Source organism: Acomys minous (genome assembly GCF_964271855.1).
Source record: "Acomys minous genome assembly, chromosome: 16".
In the NCBI taxonomy this organism is placed as follows: Eukaryota; Metazoa; Chordata; class Mammalia; order Rodentia; family Muridae; genus Acomys; species Acomys minous.
This window is the reverse complement of record NC_140498.1, coordinates 56,080,713-56,102,823: the sequence shown is the minus strand read 5'-3', so window position 1 is coordinate 56,102,823 and position 22,111 is coordinate 56,080,713.

The window sequence follows — 22,111 nt, the reverse complement described above, 5'->3', positions numbered from 1 at the left end:
ACACTGGGGGAGCTGAAGCAGGAAGATGGAATGTTCTAGGCTAGCCTGGCAAACCCTCCCCCCAAGACTATGCCTCCAACAAAAGAACCCCAGCATGGAGATACTGCCTTCATCTCCCAGGAAGATGAAGTTCTGCGCTGCCACTAAGACCCTTCTCCACCCTTTTGTCCGCCCCGGGCTCACGCCCCAGCCCCTGGGCATGCTGGTCAAGCGCTCTGCCTCTGAAGCATACCCTGACTCCTCTGGGGTTTCTTTCACCTTCAGGTTATAGTCTGTTTCTATCCTCAGACTCCTATAAAACAGAAGTGTCAAAAAAAAAAAAACCCAAACAAACAAAAACAAAAACAAACAAACAACGTGTCAACTTTTATTGAGCTTGTTGTTTCGAGATAGGGTCTTAAGTAGCCCAGGCTAGCCTAGAACTTACTGGGTACTTGAGGCTGGCCTTGAACTCTTGATCTTTCGGCCTCTACTTCCTAAGTGCTGGGATTACAGGAACGCACCAAGGTATTCTATCCTCTATGTATCTATCATCTATCTGCTTAGCTACCTGTTATCTGTCTGTCTGTCTATCTGCCTAGCTACTTACCTAGCTACCTATCAACCTTTCAGAGTTGGGAGTTGAATCTACAACCTTTAACCCAGGCAAACATTCCACCATTCAACTACAGCCACAGCCCTAGAAAAACAAAGCAAACTTTTTTTTTTTAAATAAAACGACCTACTTGTCAAGGCCACCTGGGCACCCCATCCCCCAACCCAGACTAACCAGGGTGGGAATCAAATGCCCCAAAGTTTGAACAACCACCTGTGCCACATACCCTCCTTCGGCAGTCTCCCGCTTCAGGCGAGGGTACCGCCACCTGCCTGGTGGCCCCAGCGGGCGGCCTGGAAGCCCAGCAGGCAAGGGCACCATCACAGGCAGGGCGTACAACAGAGCCTCTGCGAGTATTGGCTGTGGGAGTGATTTAAGCAGGAGCCGTGGACCTCAGCCCGTCCCTCGCTCTTAAGCAGAAGATTAATTGTTCATAAAGTCCCGCATCATAAATCTCTCTCTCAAATCCTCTCTCCCTTTCTGGCCCATGCTTGCTCCCCCTTTGCTGGGTTTTGTCAGGGCTACAGAGAGATTAGGACAGACATAAAAACACTTCTGGTGGAGAGGGAGGAAGGAAGGAGGAATCCCCGAGGGACCTGGACTGAACGTACCAGGCCCAGGCGGCTCGTTCTGTTCCAGCTCTGATGTTCCTGTCTTCCTGACTCTTGTTTTCTCTGCCGAGGCTCGGAGATGCTCGTCCTCATTTGCTGGAGGAAAAGCCACCAGGTCTCCCGGTACCTACTGGCACCTCATCACACCCTTTTATGTCACCCACTCCAAGTTATTTCTTGGAGTATGACTCATCTACCAGGAAGACCCGCACAAAAGGTGCGTCTGTTTAGTTTTCCTAGCTCCCAGCGCACCCCGGGAGACCCCACGCACAGGGCGAGTGCTTAGTAAGTGTCTACTGACTGTAGAAAAGAAGTGATGTAATTCTGTAATTTGTGACAACACAGATGGAACCCGGCGGCGCCGTAGTGTTAAGTGAAATGAGGCTCCCCACACGGAGGCAAAGCCGTGCGTAGCCTCACTCACAGGTGGAGCAAAGCCAACTCGGTCTCACAGAAGTCGAGAGCAGAGGTTAAAAGGGGCTTAGGGGAGCAGGAAGTAGAGGAGCGGTGGGCTCCCTCTTTGTGTGTATGTGTGTGTGTGTGTGGCAGAGTCATGATAGGTAAGTCACTGTACATTTTAAAAAGCTACCAAGAAGCGACCTGATACCCTATGAGCATATACAGGGGAGGAGGTCTCCCTCATTCACAGTCATAGGGGAGGGGAGTAAGGGGAAAATGGGAGGGAGAGAGGAATGGGAGGATAGAAGGGATGGGATAACAATTGAGATGTAATATGAATAAATTAATAAAATATATTTAAAAAGAGCTACAAGAGGGGCTGGAGAGATGGCTCAGAGCCTTAAGAGCCCTGGCTGCTCTCACGGGGGGTGCGGGGGGTGGGGTGGGAAGTACAACCTCGGTTTGGTTCCTCGCACCCACAACCGGTTCTAGCTTCTGCTCCAGGTGATCTGGTTCCCTCTATTGGCCGTCTATGGTACTGCAACCAACCAACTGGTACACATACAGACACCCAAACTCTCACGCATATACTGTTAAAATAATAGTTGGGGGGAGGGGGGAAGACTTCCCAAGGTTATTGACTGTAAGAATACTGTTTAAAAATCTGAAGAGCTACTTGATTTAAACGTCACACCCAGATTAACCTGACTCAGGCTTTCCTCCACTCACATGATCCAGCACAAGTGGGTTATTCAGGAATTTCAGTGCGCGTCTGCTCTCCCAGGCTAATCCCCTGATGGTGGTGCTGTGTGTCTTTTAAGACAGGAGTTCTATGGGCACAGAGAACACAGGGGCCATAACTGCAGGAATGCTAAGGGGACATCAGCTCCGTCACTGAGGGTCTGGAGAATGTGGGGTACCAGAAACTCTATCCAAAACCTGGGAGGGGCACCACAGAAGTGAGGTTCAGACAGGCTTGTAGCTTATGCAGCAAGGAACACACACTGAACTTGGCTTAGAAAAGACGTGTAGGGGCTGGAGAGACGGCTCAGAGGTTAAGAGTGCTCTTCCAAAGGTCATGAGTTCAATTCCCTGCATCCACATGGTGGCTCACAACCATCTATAATGAGATCTGGTGTCCTCTTCTGGCCTGCAGGCAGGATATTGTATACATAATAAATAAAGAAATCTTAAAAAAAAAGAAGAAGAAGAAGAAAAGAGAAGACGTATAGCTAGAAGATCAATTAAAGGGAACCCACGCAGTGAGACACACTGAGACAACAGCTCGAGTGAACCAGCTGATGTCTAGCTGGGCCTAGAGGATCCAGGGGATGGTGCTGGCTGTGACAACGGCACACGCTGACACCGTCAACAGCTGCCTTCGCTATGGCTGTCACACGCCAGTCAGTCTACCGGGACAGCTTCCCTTGGCACGGGCTCCAGCTAGCCAGGCACTCCTCGGGCTTCTCTGCAGACCAAGGGCTTGCTGTGTGCCTATGTCATAATCTGCCTGGGGGAGCTTGGCAGACACAAGGCAGCCGCTGGGAAACAACCGTGAGAGTCCAGTTCGGAGCGAGATTCCCCGGAGGGCTTAGCAGCAAGTGCTCAATTACACAACATCTGTGATTTCTTCTTTGGTGAGGCTGAGGCAGGAGGTTGGAGAGTTCGAGGCCAGCCTGGGCCATATAGCAAGACTCAGTCTAAAACAATCAGAGTCTGGAGAGATGGCTCAGTGGTCAGGAGCTCTGGCTGCCCTTACAGAAGATCCTGGTTCAATTCCCAGCACCCACACGGCAGCTCATAACCATCTGTAACTCCAAGTCCGGGGGATCTGACGCCCCCTTCTGGCCTCCTGAGGCACCAGGAATGCACAGGGTACACAAGCATGCAGACAAACACTCATACACATAAGATTAAAAATAAGTAAAATCTAAAAAAAAAAAAAAAAACTACCCAAAAATAAACAAAAAAAATTTATTAGGAAAGAACGACCAGTAATTTCTGAAATTGCCCTAAACACACTTCTGCTATTTTGTATTAGGAATTTATTTGAAGCAATATTCTCAGCATTACTGATTATAAAATCAAAATATTGATCCACTTTGAAAAATGTTGAAGTTCTCCGTGTCTTGCAGCATCAAATATGCAGCCAAGATTTAATTCTTTACATAAAAAAGATGCACAGCTATTTCATTAGTATGCAAATTAGCTTTTGTCTTGAATAAATGTTAAACACACACACACACACACACACACACACACACACACACACACACACACCAGTGAACTGTTATAGAAGTTCTTTTATAACATAGAATTTCTTTAGGGGCTGGAGAGATGGCTCAGTGATTAGGAGCACTGGCTGCTCTTTCAGAGGTCCTGAGTTCAATTCCCAGCAACCACATGGTGGCTCACAACCATCTGTAATGAGATCTGATGTTCTTTTCTCTCTGATGCTCTCTTCTGTCATACAAACATACATAAATCTTTTTTTTAAAGATGTATTTATACGGCTGGGCAGTGGTGGCGCACGCCTTTAATCCTAGCACTTGGGAGGCCGAGGCTGATGGATCTCTGTGAGTTCAAGGCCAGCCTGGACTACAAAATGAGTTTAGGCCAGCTAAGGCTACACAGAGAAACCCAGTCTTGAAAAACCAAAAAAAAAAAAAATGTATTTATTTATTTATGTATAGTGTTTTGCCTGCATGTACACCTGCAGGCCAGGAGAGGTCATCAGATTTCATTGCAGATGGTTGTGAGCCACCATATGGTTCCTGGGAATTGAACTCAGGACCTTTGGAAGAGCAGGCAGTGCTCTTAAACTCTAAGCCATCTCTCCAGCCCCAATTCTTTAAAAAATATTTCGTTAGGATTTATTATTTATAAATGCTTGATCTGAGTCAGGTATGGTGGTGCACTCCTTTAAACCCAGCACTCGAGAGGCAGAGGCAGGCAGTTCTCTTGAGTTCAAGGCCAGCCTGGTCTACATAGGGAATCCAGGACAGCCTGGGCTACACAGAAGAAAATCGTCTCAAAAAGCCTAAATAAATAAATAAATAAATAAATAAATAAATGTTTGCTCTGTATGTCTATGTATACCTATGTACTACCTGGAGTCATGCAAAACTTTCAAAACACGTGAAGAAGGGCCTTGTATGGAAAGAGTTTAAGAAACTGTATCCTAGAGCCGGGCGTGGGTGCGCACGCCTTTAATCCCAGCACTTGGGAGGCAGAGGCAGGCAGATCGCTGTGAGTTCGAGGCCAGCCTGGTCTAAAAAGCGAGTCCAGGACAGGCAAGGCTACACAGAGAGACCTTGTCTCAAAAAACAAAACAAACAAACAAAAGAAACCTTACTCTAGACCAATGCTGTCTTCCTGGTCCTCACTGTGATGTCCCTGAGCAGTGCTCACGTCTTTCCTTGGGGACCTAAGAAAGATTTGTCATGTTGGACTAGGCAAGAAGCACCCTAGCTTGGCTGTGCTATCTAGTGCTGCAAACGTGTTCTGCAATGTGTGAAACGGGCGGGAGACGGGTCATTTGCATAGCGGACAGAACAACAGGAAAAAACCTGTGAGGCCCGCGGTCCCAAGGGGGTTAAAACCCAGCAAAGGCCGGCCATGGCTACCACCGCCTACCGTCTGGCATGCACGGGCTGGTGTGATCGCCTACGTTCCACAGGATCTCTTCGGTCCAACTGTGTCCTTGGATGTCACCCTTTAAAAACACCACAGTGGGTGCTGATTTGCCATCAATGTCCATCCGTCCTTCCTTCCTCCCTTCCTTCTGTCCGTCTGTCCCTCCTGGAACTCACTGTGCAGACTGAGGTGATTTTCAACTCACAGAGATCCATCTGCCTCTGCCTCCTGAGTGCTGGGATTGAAGCCGGAAGTCATCCACCTCCCTCTGGTGTCAAGTTCATTTTAAATTCATATTCTAGTCTAATGTGTACATCTATGTCTCCGTTTTTAAACTTTGAGGACCAGAAAGTGTCTTCTGTTTTACCGTAGGCAGAATTCCAAACCCCGCCCCGACCCAGCGTGGGATGGGGTGAGGGGAGGGCGGGGGGCTGTGCAGGGTGTGGTAGGGTGGCATCAAGCGACTGTAGCGATCAGGCCCACCTCTAGGTTATGTGAGAAGCACAACTGACTGGTGGTGATGGGGCTTTTCCTCTGAGCCCGAATCAGTCACATGAGTCATTAAGAACCCAGAGTTTCAGCCTGGAAGTCGTGGCAGAAGCAGAGGCAGGCTCATCTTCGTGAGTTCAAGGCCAGCCCGGTCTACAAAGGGAGTCCAGGACGGACAAGCCTGTGCCGAGAAACCCTGTCTCAAAAAACCAAAAAATAAAAGAGCCCAGAGTTTCACAGGCAGATTGATTGATGTAAGGTGTAGTTACATGGGAGAAACGGGCTCTGTGACGAAGGGTGATTTAATGATGGCAGAGTGTACAGTTCAAAAAGCTGGAAGAAAGGATTTTGAAATTTTTTTTCTCATGAGAAGTGATAACTGAGCCAGGCGGTGGTGGCATTGGCGCACATCTTTAATCCCAGCACTCAGAAGGCAGAGGCAGGCAGATCGCTGTGAGTGCTGGGATTACAGGTGTGCAACACTGCCACCACAGCCCGGCAGTAGGTACAAATTGTGTGTGTGTGTGTGTGTGAAAAAGCTTAAAAATGGGACCTGGAGAGAGGGCTCAGGTGCATACAACCCTTCCCAAACGAGAAAGTGGACGCGAGTGCTTTCCTCACAGGAAGAAATGAGAGCACAGACGCCCCAAGCCTTTATGGAGGAGTGGGCTGTAGGCCGCTTCTAGGACGGGAGTGTGGTACCGTCCTGCTGACAAGCATGGTGGGCAAGGCCTTCAGCAGACAACAGAAGGGGGCAGCTTCTGCCAACACAAGCTGGAGGGACCTGGGAGCTACCCTGAGCACAGGGGCACGCACACCCACGCTGGCTCTGTCACCTCAGTCACCCCCACAGAGCTGTGCATCCCCGGGGAGCCTCATCTCAAGTCCCTGTAGCCATTTTCCTTGTGTAGAGATCAACAGTGTCGTACATCCTTTCCAGTGCCTTTGGGGGGCGGGGCAGGGGTCTTTTGGAACAGGGTCTTACTCTGTAGCCCAGGCTGGGCCGGATTGCAAAGTCTTCCTTCCTCAGCCTCCCTCATGCTAGGAACACACATCTGTGACCACGAACAGCTCTCCAGTAACCCCTCTATTGCTCAGGACAGCTGTCATATTCCATCACGGTAACCAGCCTTGCCAAGTAAGTGACTCCATGTGGCCACCAGTGAAGCATCACTGTCAACTGGCCTCTGCCACCAACGTCTCTTGACTAATACCTGTGTTGTGCTTGGTTTACCTTTAAATTGCTAAAACAACTCACTGCGGATCTGACACTCCCACACAGAACGGACATAAATTAAAATTAAATAAAATATTTTTTAAAAAGACAGGAAAAGAATCATTTGAAGCAGAAATGCACCTAGCTGCATACCACATATATACCGCATATGTCCGGGGGCTACACTGTAGCCTTAAGACACGGAAACCAGGTAGTGGGATATTTTCCAACCTAATCATCGAATATTGGTAACATTTCTTTTCATAAACTACCATTGCAAGAAGCATAACTCGTCTGTCTCCATATCAATGCCGAAACTACAGCGCTGTGCACTCTGGTTTCTTTCTTTCTTTCTTTTTTTAAAAGAATTATTTATTTATTATTTATACAGTGTTCTGCCTGCATGTGCACCTGCCTACCAGAAGAGGGCATCATTGATGGTTGCGAGCCACCATGTGGTTGCTGGGAATTGAACTCAGGACCTTTGGAAGAGCAGTGTTTTTAACCTCTGAGCCATCTCTCCAGCCCCTGCACTCTGGTTTCTTTTCAGATCCTATAAATGTTTTGTCTTTTCCAAAGATTTCCATGGAAAGAAACAGTGCTTTGCTAGTCACCTTCTCCCACCCTGACCCCCCACCTTCTCTCCCTCAAGACAGGGTTTCTCTGTGTAGCCCTGGCTATCCTGGATCTTGCTCTGTAAACTAGGCTGGTCTTGAACTCAGACATAAGAGTGTCTCTGCCTCCTGAGTACAGAGATCAAAGGTGTGCACCACCACTCCTGGGCTCAAATTTCTTTCTTTTCTTTTTTTTTTAATTAGAAAAAGTCGAGGATCTGCAGAGATGGCTCAGCAGTTAAGAGCACAGGCTGCTCTCTCAGAGGACCCAGGTTCAGTTCCTAGCCCTCACATAACAGCTCACAGCTGTCTGTAACCCCAGTTCCAGGGGATCTGACACCCTCTTCTGGCATTCTCAGACCCTGTATGTGTGGGCGCACAAACCTACACGCAGGCAAAACACCCATACACATAATATAGAAATAGCCTGACAAACGCTTTGTTTTACATACCGACTCTCAAGAGACGCGCAAGGTAAATGACTGCATCAAAACCTGTAAGATGTCACGGTACGACTCTTTTTTTTTTTTTTTTTTTTTAATTAAAAACATTTGAGGGCCCTAGCTGGGCTGCCTCGTCAGGCCCCAGTGGGAGAGGATACATTTAGTCTTGCTGCGACTTGAGGTGCCAGGTCACCTCTTGGGGGCCTTCCCTTCTCTGAGAAGGAGAAGGAAAAGAGTGCAAGGAGGGGCCATGAGTGTGGGAGTGGGAGGAGAGGAGGGAGGGGGCTGGGATGAGGCTGTAAAGAGATTAAATAAATAAATGAATGAGAAAAAAAATCGAGGGGAGAGTGCTAACAAGTCCCCCACGACCACAAGTTATGCAGCGAAGTTTCCTGGATATGGGGCCATTGCCGCAGTCAGCTCATCTGGGGTGCCATGGGTACACCTCGCCCTGGGAAAACCACCTTTGTGGTCGCCGTGTCTCCCTGCCAGGTAAGTATCGCTCCTCGCGTTCCTAACGCAGCATTTCCCAGATACATTTATCACAGACTCTTGTCCTGGAGAAGCAACTTTTGACATCTTGCCAGAGAACCATTTAGGAAATGCTGACCTAAACAAATCTGCTCTCCGCTCCCAAATACGGTCTCCATGAAAATGCTAGCAGGAAAGGGAGTGTCTCGGGCGTCAGGTTATTGAGCTGGGGACGCACTTCCCTCTTCCATCTCTGGCTGCACTAGCTTGTTGTTCGCTGTTTAAACAAGTTAAACCGAGAAAGGGATTTTTGACAGCTGTATTAGTTTTACAAACTACCCACGCAGCGGAAATGAACACCCCAGGCACCCCCAGCTTTAGCCGGTCCATTCATCTAAGTGTGAATTGATCGTTGAGAGATAGGTAGATGAATAAATAAAGTGGCTTTGTAAGTAATGCTTCACAGCTGAATGAAGAAAACACTTAGGGAGCTGGGCGTGGCGGCACAAAGTGTCTGTGAGTTCAAGGCCGGCCTGGTCTACAAAGCTAGTCCAGGACATCCAAGGCTACACAGAGAAACCTAGTCTCAAAAAACAAAAACAAAAACAAACAAAAAATCCACTAAACAACAACAACAAAAACCCCAACCAAGCAAGCAAGAAAGAACAGACTTAAGGCTGACAAGAGCACCGGGTCCGCGCACCAGGGGTGAAAACTGGAGGCCAGGGCTCACGCCTGCCTGTGAGACAACACTGTACCACTGTCCTTGGTCCCTGATAAAGTTTATGAAAAAAAAAAAAACTTTAGTACATGTTAAGAAGAATAAGAGTGTAGCGCTCTTTCTTTTCTTTCTTTCTTTTTTCTTTTTCTTTTTTTTTTTGTTGTTTTTGGGTTTTTCGAGACAGGGTTTCTCTGTGTAGCCTTGGTTGTCCTGGACTACGCTTTGTAGACCAGGCTGGCCTCGAACCCACAGCGATCCGCCTGCCTCTGCCTCCCGAGTGCTGGGATTAAAGGCCTGCGCCACCACACCCAGCTTTAAGTTCTGCTTTTATTTGGGGTGTTTAGGCTTCAACTTCCCTTCCAACCTCCCAACCCTACATAGGAGAGAGAAGGTTAGCGGGGAGAGGGAGCCCCTTCAGTTCTCCCAGCTGCTTAGGGTCAGTTGGGTTCTTTTGGGCTATACCGGTCTCCTCCAAGCTGCTGACCCCCGAAGCGTCTCACTCACTCCACACCATCCGTTTCTGGTCTCTTCAGAGTGCTACATAGCACCAACACTGCATGCCACGCCACACTCTCTCTGTGCTCCTAGACCATGCCCCTCTAGCATGCCACACTCTCTCTGTGCTCCTAGACCACGCCCCTCTAGCATGCCACACCACACTCTGTGCTCCTAGACCACGCCCCTCCAGCATGCTGTAGAAGGCCAGTATCAGCTGGCAAAAGCCACGCCTCTCACGAGACAACAGGTATCGATAAGCTAAAATTCAAAGTAAATTCCACACTCAGGATTAGAACAAAAACATATTTACACAATACAACTGAGTTTACAAAGAAACCAAAACTTGCATTGCATAAGAGAGCCAGGCATGGATGGTGACCCATTTATAATCCCTGAACTTAGGAGGCAGGGACAGGCAGATCTCTGTAAGTTTGAGGCCAGCCTTGTCTACATAGAGAGACCCTCTCTAAGAATAAATAAATAAACAAATAAATAAAATAAGTAAACATTTGTGTAGGAGGGTGGACCTATACACACCTTAGCCTCAGTCCTTTTTTTTTTTTTTGCTTTTCGAGACAGGCTTTCTCTGTGTAACAGCCCTGGCTGTCATGGACTCGAACTCAGGAGATCCGCCTTCCTCTACCTCCCGAGTGCTGGGATTAAAGGCCTGCGCCACCACGCCCGGCTAGCCCTAGTCCCTTCTTCTGTAATGTTTTATACATATATTATACTTTTTATATATAAATATATATATACATATATATTTTTTATGTGCTTGGGTGTTTTGCCTGCATGTTTGTCTGCACACCGCGTGCACACAGTACCCAAGGAGGCCAGAAGAGGGCACTGGATCCCCGGCAACTGGACTTACTCATGGCTGTGAGCTGCCGAGCCGGCGCTGGGAAGCAAGCCGGGGTCCTCTGTGAGAGCAGCCAGCGCTCTTACCTACCAAGTCATCTCGGCAGCCCCTAGCTGAGCCTTCATAACCTCTGAACCTTCTGCAGACCGAAGCTACAAAACATTAAATTACCTTCTCAAAGTCCTTACGGCAGTAACTGACGGGGCCAGGACTTGAATCGGCCTCCTTCAGAAGCGATGGGCGAGGCCACTCAGTAGGCCACCTTCACGTAGGTCTAAGTGGAGTTTAGGGTCCAGCACAGTGCTATGGAGGCAGGAGGGGCAGGAGTTTGGGCTCAAAGAGAGACCTTGTGGCACGCATGTACGCGCGCGCGCGCACACACACACACACGTGTGCACACACGGAAGAGGAGGAAAACGGGGAGAGAAAAGAGAGAAGAGGGTGGGTAGGGAAGCTACATGAGAGCAGCGAGCACCTGGCCTTTCTCTCATCCACGCGGCCCGCTCTGCCATCCTAGGGCCTTGAGACACGCTAGAGGAAAAGTCTTTTCCTGAATTGTCTACAATTCTACAATCCCCTTTATTTTGAGAAACAGTTTTTGATAAATTGCCCAGTCAGGCCTTGAAGGTGCCGCCGCCTTCTCTTCCTCCTCCTTTTTTAAAAAAAGACATTGCAGAGGCTAAGGTGTGTGTAGGTCCTCACAAACTATCTTCAGCAATTACTAAGTAAATCCCAGATGCGACGGGGCTGGCACGCATAAGCTGAACGTCGTAGCTCAGCAGCATGTTCCAGCAGCAACTCTGGTGGAATTGCTGGTCTGCTGAAATCCTGCCGACGACACCAGGGAAACCAATGCCAGGAACTGAGTCTAAAAAGGTCTATCTGCCCGGTTTCCACAAACCTCTTTTCTCTCCTCTCTAGGGTCGGTGGGGTTGGAAGGGAGGTAGGTCTGGCAAAGGTAAAGCCTCCAGTCCATGCTTTCCGACACTGCTGTTTTCCTCCGGTTCTTCCTGCTGACTCTCTCGTGTGTGTATGTCTCTCTCTCTGCACACACGCAGGGGATGATCTAGGCAGGCAGGCTGCGTTCTTCACCTGTCCCTCACACTCAGAGTCCTGCCTCCTCCTGAGTCGCTTGCATGACTCAGAGTTCCTGCTGTTGCTGCTGACTCACCCTTTGTGCTGCCCAGGGTGTCTGAAGCGTACCCTCAAGTCCCTCACGCGCTCCAGTCGGCCTGCTCCCTTGCAAAAGCCGGCTGCCAGGCGCGTGATCATCCATCCATCTCCACAGCTCTTCCTCCAGACGCACCTGTTTCTCAGGAAGTAAAAGACTGCCCCCAGGAGCTGGGGACCTTGGGAGCACACACCGCTCCCCCAGAGGACCCCAGGTCAGTCCCCAGCACCCAAGTCAGGTGGCTCACGATTGCCTGTAACCCCAGCTCTTGGTGATCTGATGGTCTCTTCTGGACTCTGTGGGCCCAGCACACACTCATGGCCTGAGCAAGTGCATGAGGCACAAGTATGCGGCACACACTCTTGGACACACACAGGCGTGCGCACAAGCACACACACATGTACACTCACGCACACGCATGTGCACGCACGCACACGAGGATGCACTGCACACGTATTTGGCACATGCTCTTGGGCACACACTCACACATGAGTGCGCGCAAGCACACACATGCATATGCACACACATGCACACGCACGTGCGCGCGCGTGTGCACACACACACACACACACATGAGGATGCACTGCATTCTTCTTCGTGGCATACTATTCCGAGCAATTAGCAGGCAGTTCTGAGTTTGGACACTGGTGTCTCTGCTGGCCATGACTGTGGCCTGGCCAACAGACTGCGAGACAGCTTCAGTTCCAAGCTGTGCTCTGGATTGTAATGTATCCATTTAAACTTCAGTGTTCTGTAAACTCAACTGGAGCACACCGCTACCCTGAAGCCTGTGGGCAGCTGGTACCTGTTCTAATTCCCGCCCTCCTGGCCCCTCCTCCTCCTCCTCCTCCTCTTCTTCTTTGTTAGCATTATGTTTTCTCTTCCTTCCTGCCTTTCAAGACAGGGTCTCTCTGTGTAGCCTTGGCTGTCCTGGACTCACTTTGTAGACCAGGCTGGCCTCGAACTCACAGAGATCCGCCTGCCTCTGCCTCCCGACTGCTGGGATTACAGGCGGACACCATCGCGCCCAGCTGATAGCATCATGTTTTCAATGCTCATGAGTGTTGTTGAATATATGAGCATTTGTGTAATTTTCTCATTTAAAGTTATTTTTAGGCCGGATGGTGGTGGTGCATACTTTTAATCCCAGCACTCGGGAGGCAGAGGCTAGAGATGCTTTCTTGCTGTCAGAGTCTGAAACAGCTCAGAGGATCACATGCTAATGGGCATCTGTGTGTGTGTGTGTGTGTGTGTGTGTGTGTGTGTTGTGCATGTACCAAATGGATTTATTCCGAGACCTCTGCTCTGAAGACTTTATTAGACCTAATCCTTCCCGAAGGCCGCACCACTGACCCCTGTATTTGGGTTAAGCTTGTCACTCACTCAATACCGCACACTGGGAATTAAGTTTCAGCGTGCGGATCCCTGTGGGAGTAGATGAAACCACATCCCAACCACAGCGATCGGAGGCATGCGCCGAGCTCCTGAAGCCTCATCCTTACATCGGGATAGTTCCAAAAGCTGCGTTCCCACTCTGAGCATGCGCGAGGCATGGAGGCGGCTCTCCACAGGCGGTGGTAGGGCTGAAAGGCCTGCACCCCAGACACCTTCTGCGGACCTCATCACAGCATCTAGGAGGCTTTACATTTTATAGTTTGCTTCCATGTCTTCTGTCTACACGTTATACAGTTGTAATCTGAGCATATACACTATTTTTAAAGTTTGCTTTATTGACCTAATATTGTAATATTGTAAATATTTCTGACTTATTTTCAGAAACGTTATAATGGCTAAGTAATATTTTGTCATAATCTACTAAGTCTTTCCCTGAGTCAGGAGGTCATATTATGGTTCGCCTGAGAAATAGTCACTAGGGGACACACACACACACACACACACACACACACACACACACACACACACACAAAACTACAGCATCAGAGGAACATATAGTTGTGTATTTCTGTACCTTTCTGTTCACACGCTACACAACAACATCTTGGCCAAAAATGGACCAAATAGGACAGCTGCCATAGGAGACTCCACTGCAGTGGCCAGGCTTAGCTTCTGTGAGTGTGCTCTGTGGTCGTCACACAACAAAGTCACCAAACCAGGCACTTATCAGAACCTATCCCTAGGCATTAAGTGTCTCCGTGGTGTCACAGAAATGAGTACTGCGCTGGCTTCCAAGCCTTTCTTCTTTTGTACTGCTTGTAGGACCCCTTTATGCTCGCTGAACACCCACTGGTGTTTATGGGGTTGATTGACTATTTTTCCAGTTTCATAAGGTAATAGCTTTTCTCCCGTGGTGCTAGGACTTGAGCCTGGGGCCGTGTACCAGCCAGGCAGGTGCCCCACCACTGAGCTACATTCCAAGCTCGAGGCAGGGTCTTTGTTTATTTATTTATTTATTTGGTTTTTCAAGACAGGGTTTCTCTGTGTACCCCTGCCTGTCCTGGACTCACTTTGTAGACCAGGCTGGCCTCGAACTCACATCGATCCCCCTGCCTCTGCCTCCCAAGCGCTGGGATTAAAGGCGTGTGCCACCATGCCCGGTGTTTGTTTTGTTTTTGAGACAGGGTTTCTCTGTGTAGCCCTGGCTGTCCTGGATAGACAGGATTTTTAAAAAAATATTTTTAGATCTATTGCAGGTATACGAGTGTTTGCCTACATGCATGTAAGTGCATCCCACGCACTGTCACACCCTCGAGGTCAGGCTGCTGGAACATGGGTGGGTGGCTGTGAGACGCCGCGTGGGTGCAGGAAACTAAACCCAGGCCCTCAGCAAGGGCAGCCAGTGCTCCTCACCACTGAGCCATCTCTCAACCCCATTTTTAAAAAAGTATTTCTTCTTCTTCTTCTTCTTCTTCTTCTTCTTCTTCTTCTTCTTCTTCTTCTTCTTCTTCTTTTAATTTTCATTTTGTAGAGGGGCAATGAAGGCTGTGGGACTCATCAGAAATAAGATTTGTGTTCCCTGTAGGTGCACCGTTTAACTCAGGTCCTTCATCTACAAAACCGAGAATAACAGAGAATTACAGGGCGGCCGGGAGATGGTGTCTGCACAGAAGGCGCCATCGTTTGGACCACAGCAAGATCTGGATACAGAAAGGCAGGGACTGCCACCATTCTGCTAGTCCAGAGACAACGGAGGGGCTCCTGACCTCTGATCCCAATCCCATGATCCATCACTGCACCCTGCCTTCTGGAATATCTGTATTTTCCTTGCCGGTTTCTACGCTTCTTGGAAAGATCTAGAAGCAGCCGGCACCTCGTCGTGTCAGCACCTCAGATCTGGCCTCGGTGTTTGCAACAGGACCTGCCCCTGTCCTTTGACTAGGGCTGAGAGCTGACCTTTCTAACCTGTAGCCCCGTGGCTATGGTGGGATGCTCAAGGGTCCCCACTGGGCGCAGGGACCAAGGTGGCTACGGATCTGGCACCTTCTTTCTCTCCAGGGAGTTAGGGGGAGGAAGCTTGGGAGTAGTGGGGCCTAGAGGAGAGGGCAGCCTCTGTGGGAGGTGGAGGGTGGGGGGATGCAAACTGGGGGACCCAGGCCTGGGGTCTCTTTGTTCCATGATCTAGAAATGAAGAGAATTCAGAGGAGAGGGAGAGAGAGAGAGAGAGAGAGAGGGAGAAAGTGCGGGGGTGCGGGGTGGGGGACAGGGGGGAGGAAGTGCAGGGGGTGTAAGAAGAAGGGCTGGGCTGGTGGTGTTGGGAAGGCATGGCCAGAGGGGTGGCCGACAGTCCTTAACCTTCTTTTTTCTTGGCCTCCAGCCAGCAAGGAAGGGACTTTTTGCCTTTTGTTTCCTCTAGGGAAAGGCTGTGTACGCCCCCACCCCCACCCCCACCCCCACCCCCACCCCAAGGTGGCCTTAGGCCAGGGAAGGAGTCCTGCCTCTGGGGTCTGCTGGGCGCCTGGCAGGGGGTGGGGGTGGGACGGGACAGGGTGGGGAGCGAGGTGATTGGTAAACAGGACTGTTTAAGTACCTGACCTTTCCCCAGAGTCAGTGTCACCATGACATCTGGGCCGATCTGAGCCGCAGTTGGACTAGAAGGCTGCGGTGACACACTGTGACATATAAGTGACCGGAAGGGAGCCAGGCAGCTTTGGAAACAGGGCCTGGCCTGGCAGTTCACAGGGCCTGCCTTCTCCCCCCCCCCCCCCCGCCCCTCCCTCTTTAAAGTTTTGAGGCTCCAGTTGGGCCTGGAGCTGGCTGTTAAAATCCAAGTTACTCTCAAACTTCGATCCTGACTGGACGTTTTTACAGCCATTGTGGCGAGTCACAGGCGGCCCTTTAAGGTGGGTGGCTCCTTCCTAATCCCTTAAAGAAACTGAGAGCCAGGAGTCAGCATTCTCAAGGTCACACAGACCCAAGGTCAGGCTTGGGTCAAATGTGTCTTGCTTTCAAAAGCTTGCATTCGAGTTCGAGGCTGCCCTGGTCTACAGAGAGAGAGTTCTAGGCCAGCTGGAGCTGTTACACAGAGAAACCCTGTCTCGGAAAAACAAACAGAAGAAGTTTGAGTTCTTCGCTCCCTAGCAATGGCCGCCTTCTGTAGGCTCCAAACCGGCGGCCCGCTCCTCCCGCACCACCGACAACCGAAAAGCAATAGGGTGCTTATCCTTTTTAAAGTTTTATTTAAAACTGAGAACACCCGTTGGAAATCATTGGTGGGCTTCCGCGCTCCTGTAACCTTGCGTGGATCAGGAACAGACAACACCCGGCAGAGGTTCCCTGGGAGCTGGGAGCTGAGTGGGCCGCGGTGCGTTTGCGCAGACGGTTCTGACCCAACAGCTGTTGCCAGCGGCCCACGAAGAAGCCCGGGGCTTCCTGCAGATGGCTGTGAGGCGGGCGATGCGGGGCCGCTGACCCTCTCGCACTTGCGTTGCCATCCGCGGAGTAACCAGAAAAAGCAGAGGGGCAGCAGCAAGGAGAGCTCTCCCACGGACCTGGGAACGCAGCGAGGCATCCCAGCCCACGGCTTCCCTTCTTAGGAAGGCACAGGCGATCAAATAATGAGGTGTGGGAGGGAGGAGCCATATTTACCCACCAAAGGACTAGCCTAGGATGCTGCTTGCCCCTCTCTCTCTCTCTCTCTCTCTCTCTCTCTCTCTCTCTCTCTCTCTCTCTCTCTCTCTCTCTCTCTCTCTCTCTCTCTCTCCCCCTCTCTCGTTTTTGAGACAGGGTTTCTCTGTGTAGCCTTGGCTGTGCTGGACTCACTTTGTAGACCAGGCTGGCCTCGAACTCACAGCAGTCCTCCTGCCTCTGCCTCCCAAGTGCTGGGATCACGGGCGTGCGCTACCACCATGCCCAGCTGTGTTTCCTCAGTTTTAACTGCATCGTCCTTGTAAGGTTATGCTTGCTGCCTGGGGCTGATCAGAACACGCTTGTGAAAGCCAGGCGTGGTGGCGCACGCCTTTAATCCCAGCACTCGGGAGGCAGAGGCAGGCAGATCACTATAGTTCGAGGCCAGCCTGGTCTACAGAGCGAGTCCAGGACAGACAGGCCTACACAGAGAGACCCTGTTCCAAAAAACAAACAAGTGGAAACAGGGAACTGTAAAGTCGGCACATTTGCGTGACAGATTACAGTTGTGAGTCCGTGGGGGTAAAGCTAGTATGTTTAAAGGTTTGTTGTTGGGGTTGGGGTGAGGCGGGTGCAGAGATGACTCAGCGGGGGAGAGTGCTGGCTGCTGCTGCTGCAGAGGACCTGGTTTCAGTTTCTAACGTCTCCTCCGTGACTCACAACTGTCTATTAACTCCAGTTCCAGGGGGATCTCTCGCCCTCTTCTGATCGCTGTGGGCACTGCACATGTGGTGCACAGACCTGAATGCAGGCTGACGCTCACTGGAAGTTGTTGATCTTACAGCATTGCGTAGGCTATGTATAATGGCCTAAGGATGGCCACAGTTAGAGTTTCTATTGCCATGATGGTGGGGGGGGGGGGGGGAAGAAAAAGAAAAAGAAAGTCTGATCAACAGCAGCTTGGGGATGGAAGGGCTTGTCCCAGCCCCACAGGCTTACAGCACATTCCCTCAGCAAGGGAAGTCAAGGGACTCATGCAAGCTCGCCCCCCTATGCCTCTCACCTCGTCTCTTCATCCCACCCAGGACCTCCTGCGTAGGGATGGCACCACCCACAGTGGACCTGGCCCTCCCTCATGGATCATCAGTAAAGACCACCCCCACTCCCTATAGGCTTACCCACAGGCCAACATGGGGGAACATTTCTTTTTTTTCTTTTTTTGGTTTTTCAAGACAGGGTCTCTCTGTGTAGCCTTGGCTGTCCTGGACTCACTTTGTAGACCAGGCTGGCCTCGAACTCACAGTGATCTGCCTGTCTCTACCTCCCCCCCCGAGTGGCTGGGATTAAAGGCGTGCGCCACCACCGCCTGGTTTAGACTTCTGTTTTGTAAAGAACAAAAATGCTCTATACTGAAAGTGTATAGCTTTCGTCAATTCCGGGAATTCCTGCTCCGACTGTGTTTTCTTATCAGTAGTAATTTTGTCATTTTTGTTTCCATTTGCTTAGATTTCTACACACTATCCATCGGCAGACCACTCCCCCCCCCCCCCCAGAAGAATCTTCACTTCCCGCAGACTCTGGGGTCACCTGTCAGGAGGCCCCTGGCCCCCTGCTCCATTAGCAAGCCTCTTACCACCATCTTGGAAACTCTTCCCTCTCCTGTTTTCTAGACCAAAAAACACCCTCTCATTTTCATGATATATCGTTGAAAAACTTCCCCAGAAATTGTGGTAAATTTTTTTGTCTCTTACAAAATAACCTTATATTACTGGTCCCCCCCGGTAGGTCAGGCATAACTCTCCAAGCTCCTAAAAGTTACAGGTATTTCTCTCACATCTTTTAGTTTCCAATATCATTTTGAAGAAGTTCAAATTCATTCATTCATTCATTCATTCATTCATTCATTCGTCCGTCCTCTTTCTACTTCCCCTCCCTCTTTATTTGACCAAGATGCTTTTATTCAGTTGCCCCATCCAGCCGTACACACAGATTTTAGTCTCTTTTGTAACTGGCTCTAAATTCTACCACCGTGGGTTGAACTTTAGAAAGTGTAAAGTTTTTATTGAAAAGGCACATGCTTACAGAAGAGAACATAGATCATAAATAGCAACCCAATGGATTTTTTAAAAAAACCAAAACAAACCAAAACAAACAAACAAAAAAAACACACACAAGAGAATGTATCATGTAATTGAATACTCCCGAGGGCCTGTGGCAGCCGCTGCCCACCCCCTAGCAGAAACCACTGTCAGTCATGTCTAATGTTATGGATTGGCTGGTCTGCTTTTGGGTTTTGGTGGACACGGAATTGCAAATATGCCTTTTTCTTCTTGTTTTTGGTTTCCCATTAAGCCTGTCAGATTCACGCAGGGCACAGCAATTCATCCATTTCCCCAATCCATTTACGTGAACATCCTACAATTAATTGCCCGATTTTAATGTTGATGGACTTTTGACTGCAGTGTGTTTTAGCTGGTACACACAGGCTGCAGAAATGCGTTTGCACCTGGTCTTTGAATAAATGTATGCAATACTTCTGGGTTCAGGGGCCCTTTTTTTTTTCTCTCCTCAATACTTCACTGAAGAGTCTAAGACACCCACCCCCCTCCATTTTTTTTTTGTTTTGTTTTGTTTTTAGAGACACTGTTTCTCTGTTTAACAGAGCCCTGGCTGTCCTGGACTTGCTTTGTAGACCAGACTAGCCTCGAACTCACAGAGATCCACCTGCCTCTGCCTCTGCCTCAGAGCTCTGGGATTGCAGGTGTGCGCCACGGAGACCAACCTTGTGTTTATTTTTATATCTGATGTTGGGGATTGGACCCAGGGCCTCAAGGCTACTAACAGGCTCTGCCATTGAACTACACCTCCACCTCCAGCCCATCAATGAACACTCTTAGTCTCCTCCTCCTCCTTCCTCCTCCTCCTCCTCCTCCTCCTCCTCCTCCTCCTCCTTCTCTTCTCCCTGGGACCATGCACATTCCTAGGTAAGCATTTTCACTGAGTTACATCCTTCAACAGGCATTTAAAAATTAAAAATATTTATTGAGGGCTGGAGAGATGGCTCAGAGGTTAAGAGCACTGCCTGCTCATCCACAGGTCCTGAGTTCAATTCCCAGCAACCACATGGTGGCTCACAACCATCTGTAATGAGATCTGGTGCCCTCTTCTGGAGTGTAAGCACACATGCTGACAGAACATTGTATACATAATAAATAAATAAATCTTAAAAGAAAAGAAAATTATTTATTAATTATTTATACAATATTCTGTCTTCATGCCAGAAGAGGGCACCAAATCTCACTATAGATGGTTGTGAGCCACCGTGTGGTTGCTGGGAGTTGAACTCAGGACCTTTGGAAGAACAGCCAGTACTCTTAACCCCTGAGCATCTCTCCAGCCCCATCAGCAGGCATTTTTATTTTTTAATTAAATAACTGTTATTGTTGTTGTTGTTATTATTATTATTATTTTTTTTTGGTTTTTCAAGACAGAGTTTCTCTGTGTAGCCTTGGCTGTCCTAGACTCACGTTATAGACCAGGCTGGCCTCAAACTCACAGAGGTCCTCCTGCCTCTGCCTCCCTCAGTGCTGGGATTAAAGGTGTGTGCCACCATGCTGGGCTAATTCTCTTTTCTTAAAAGTTGCCCATTTTCTATTATTCTACCTTGAGTATATAATATCCATTTAAAATATTAATTTTCGCTAGGTTGTGGTGGCATACACCTTTAATCCTAGCGTTCAGGAGACAGAAGCAGGGGCATCTCTGTAGCTTCTAGACTAACCTGGTCTACAGAACTCGTTCCAGGACAGCCAGGGCTACACAGAGAAACCCTGACTTGAGAAATAAACCAAACCAAAATGAAATATTTTGTATGCATGACTACTTTGCTTATGTGTATGTACGTATCTGCACACCTGGTACCTGTGGGGGCCAGTGGATGGCATCAGATCCCCAGGCCAGAAATTACATACGGTTGTGGGTTTGGGGAACTGAACTCAGGTCCTCTGCAGGACCAGCCATTGCTCTTAACTGAACCGTCCCCATCATCATGCTTTTATGCTCTTTTTCTTTTAGAACCACTTTGACTTCATCTTTCAGTCCTTCTGTTGGTTTTCCTTGTTGACCCTATTTATAATTTCTAGAGAGTTAAAACGGAGTCTGACCTTTAACCCTTTAACTGGCCCCCTTATATTGTCTTGTGGGTGCCACGTCGTCACTCTGTAAGTTTTAAATGACACTCCCATGCCATCTGCTATGCTTTGGTGCCCTCTCTTAGGTATTTGTCTTGGCCGGTTTTCTTTTGCTGGAGTCAGGCACTGAAGCCCAGGTAACTTACTTAGGATGTAGTCCCAGAGCTGGGAAGTCTGTTATCAAAGTGAGAGCATCTGGTGAGGACCCAATACCATGACAGGGGGTGCAGGGGCTGAGCATGGCACCCCTTTCATCCTAGAATAATGGAAGCAGGAGAATCAGGGGTTCCAAAGAGAGGTCCTGTCTCAAAGAAAACACCAACTCCACGTCAGAGGGCATCACATGGCAAAACTGAGCAACCGTGTTCACTCAGCCACAGTTCTCAAGTGCCTTTAACAGGATTTGGGAGTTCTCTTTCCAACTCATGTACTCCTTGGGGGCACAGTCAACCTATAGCAGTGTTTACAGTGCTGACTGAGAGCACTGGGGGAATGCTGTCTAGGATGGGGAGGCCAAGCACCAGCCATTCTCTGGGAGGTTGACCAGATGGCTGCGTTTATACACTCTCTCTCCTTTTTTTTTTTTCAAGACAGGGTTTCTCTGTGTAGCCTCGGTTGTCCTGGGCTCACTTTGTAGACCAGGCTGGCCTCGAACTCACAGCGATCCACCTGCCTCTGCCTCCCAAGTGCTGGGATTAAAGGCGTGCACCACCACACCCGGCTTATATACTCTCTCCTTAAAAGATCAGTCAGCATGCTCAGAAAGGAATCCTCTTATCTGAGTCCTAAATAGTAAGTCCTAAAAGAAGTCAAGCGCTGCACTGTCCAGGACAGCGTCGTCTTGAGTCACACGTGGCCACCCGAATGAAAAGTAGAGATGTAAGCTCTCAGTCTCACAGGCCACATTTCGAGTGGCAGCTCAAGCCACCAGGCAGTGGACATGGCCGACAGAAAATATCTCCTTACCTCAGGATGTTTTGGGGTTTTATTTTGGGGTCAGGCAACAAACTGGAGACCTGGGGCATGGAACCCAGAGGCTCTCCCCCTGAGCCACACCCCCAGCCCTGTCCCAGGGTTTCAGGCATTGATTGTGTGTGTGAGCCCAGGTGCATATGGAGGCCAGTGGTCAATCTCCAATGCTAGCTCCCATGTTTTGTTTTTTCGAGACAGGGCTTC